Raw genomic sequence first — 2,500 nt, 5'->3', positions numbered from 1 at the left:
AAAGAGCCCATGCAAAGTCCATTTGGCTAGTTAGGGATGTCTCGTAAGAAGTTTACCTGAGGTTCGACCTTGAACGTAGCCACCCCCTTTAAAATGGCAAGCCGGTCTTCGTCCATTTTCTCTTGATCTTATCTTAGGCGGATTTCTTTGTAAGCTTCTCTGTGTTTGCCTTTGTAAGGATACTTTTGGATGGCAGCCAATGACTGAAGTGTCTTGATACATCCTTCCTCTTAGCAAGAATATCTCGCTTTCTTGTTCAGTCTGTGACGGATTGGACATAGTTCTCGCGATGACCCGCGTTCAGGGATCTGTGCACGTTGCTGATAACCACCCACTTCTATGATTAGTTTGCTGAAGGTTTCTAATGTGATGAGCCAAGTGAGACCTTGAGGTGCTCCAAACTGTGCCAGTTGGTCTGCGCTATAAACTTGTCGCAGTTCTAAAGTCAGAGGGAGGATCGCCCACCTCTATTTATGTGAGCATCTCTACAGTACCTGCGTATCCCTAGCAATCATATGATATAAAGTTCATTTCAGTCGCAAATCATTAGTTAGGAAAACTGATGTTCAGATAAGCGTTCTTCTTGCCCTTCTTTCCTATTCATTGCTGACTCTAAGATAGCAGTTACAGTACGCGTTCTATTAGGTTTACAGTCACCTTGTCACGAGGAAGACTCGCCACCAGCTTTGATTTCTTCTGCCATCTTCAGATTCACCTCTCTCTCAACTTTACGTCTCTAATTTTTATGACGAGGATACTGGCATTTACAAACCCGAAGGTCTGAATCTCATACCAAGTTGCGCAGGATATTTGAGGCATATCGCGAAATCGCTGCCTTCGTAATCTCTAAATAGGCCAATACGCTGTAGAATAAGCTTCTTCTCAGACGAAACGCATGTTTGGGATACATTGACGTCTCTCAAATGCTTTCTTTTTTTTATGCTGTTCAACCACGAGTTTAGAGGTGTGAGCTGTTGCCATCCCTGGCCAGCGAGAATTGAGAGCTTTTTAGACACTCGATTTCTTATACGGCATCACTATGAAGACGTAATACAACTGACACACCTACACTACATAGGATTAACAATGTCTGTTGCGCTGTCGCGAGAGGGAGGAAAATATTACCGGCAGTGTAAATTCTTTAATAGTTTCAGAGACTTTTCAGAGATTTCTATCTTCGGCTGTCACAAAAAACTGACCAGCTGTTAAATTTACTAGGAAAAATGAACTTACAAACTCCTTACAAACAATTTTACTTTTTCCTCGGGCTGTTATAAAACATTTTCAAAAATATTTTGAAATCTCGTTCGGAATTTGCCTTTTTTTGCGTGCAAATCAGGGTTTATAAAACATTTGACAAGAATTTCAAGGGGTTCACCTCGATAATTTTCGTCGGCCAGAGTCAAGACGCACCAAGCTAAGTGACATCGCCCTCCAGTAAAATAATTTTCCAAAGAATAAATGTGGCGAGCGTGGGGAAACGCACATTTTTTTTTCATTATTGTGATCAAAGCCCAATGATGTACCTAAACTGTTACTTACGGTATCAAACCATTGATTATGACAGGGTGAGCTTAATTTTTCTGTCGAGGTCGACGTGACTTCACATTAAAGGCGTTTTTTAATCAAACTAGTGAGCATCACCGCACGAACTGAGAAAATAAAAACTTGTATTTATCTCCCACGCATTTCTTCTGACAATAGTAGACTTCATCCAGGAGTTTTACTGGTAAGGTAAATAAGCTTGCTCATATACAAATAGTAAATAAGTTGTCTCTTTACTATTGAAGCCAGAGGATATAATTCGCCAGGTGCGCCTACGGTGTTATACATGCGTGACATTTTTCGGACGTACGTACTCTGTCTGAGGGTCACAGATTTCTCTCTAGCTTATAGAGGTCTTAGAAAGCTTCATTACTTGGATTTGCCTTCTGCGCGTAGAGGGCTACAAGCGAATTTCTCGGGTGTAATTGCTTTTGATTTCTCAAGTGATGTTGTCGCAAACACAGCTTTTGGGAGTCACGAAACAAAAAAACTTATCGGGACCTAGTTTCATGTACTAATGGAAGTAAATGGCAAATAAAAGCATATTCTCTTCAGAAATAAAATTATAAATAACAGGGGTTCTTTGAAACAAATAGTGATAGAAAAGGTTTCAGTTCTGGTCAATATTGACTTTTCATAGCCTACTTCCAAATCTGAGGGAACGCGCCGAGGGAATAAAAAAAACCTACATGTGTGATAATGCAAGGAGGAGAATAAAAATACAAGTAAAGAAAAAGGAGAAAATATAGAAACCCGTGTTGCAGCGCGCAGATATCGTTTGAGCCAGATCTACACACTTATGCCCGACACCACGCAAAGAAACTTGAAAGAGTGCTGTATATGAACTTGATCGCACGTGCACGCAGGAAAGGCCATGACAATCAGCGAAAATAATGGCAAATGCAGATGATATTTGCAGTCAAAAAATAGGCAAATAAGATGACAGAAGGATAAA

This window comes from Pocillopora damicornis, chromosome 5 (assembly GCF_964200805.1).
Source record: "Pocillopora damicornis chromosome 5, jaPocDami1.2, whole genome shotgun sequence".
In the NCBI taxonomy this organism is placed as follows: Eukaryota; Metazoa; Cnidaria; class Anthozoa; order Scleractinia; family Pocilloporidae; genus Pocillopora; species Pocillopora damicornis.
The sequence above is the reverse complement of the archived record's forward strand: the minus strand, read 5'-3'. Positions refer to the sequence as shown.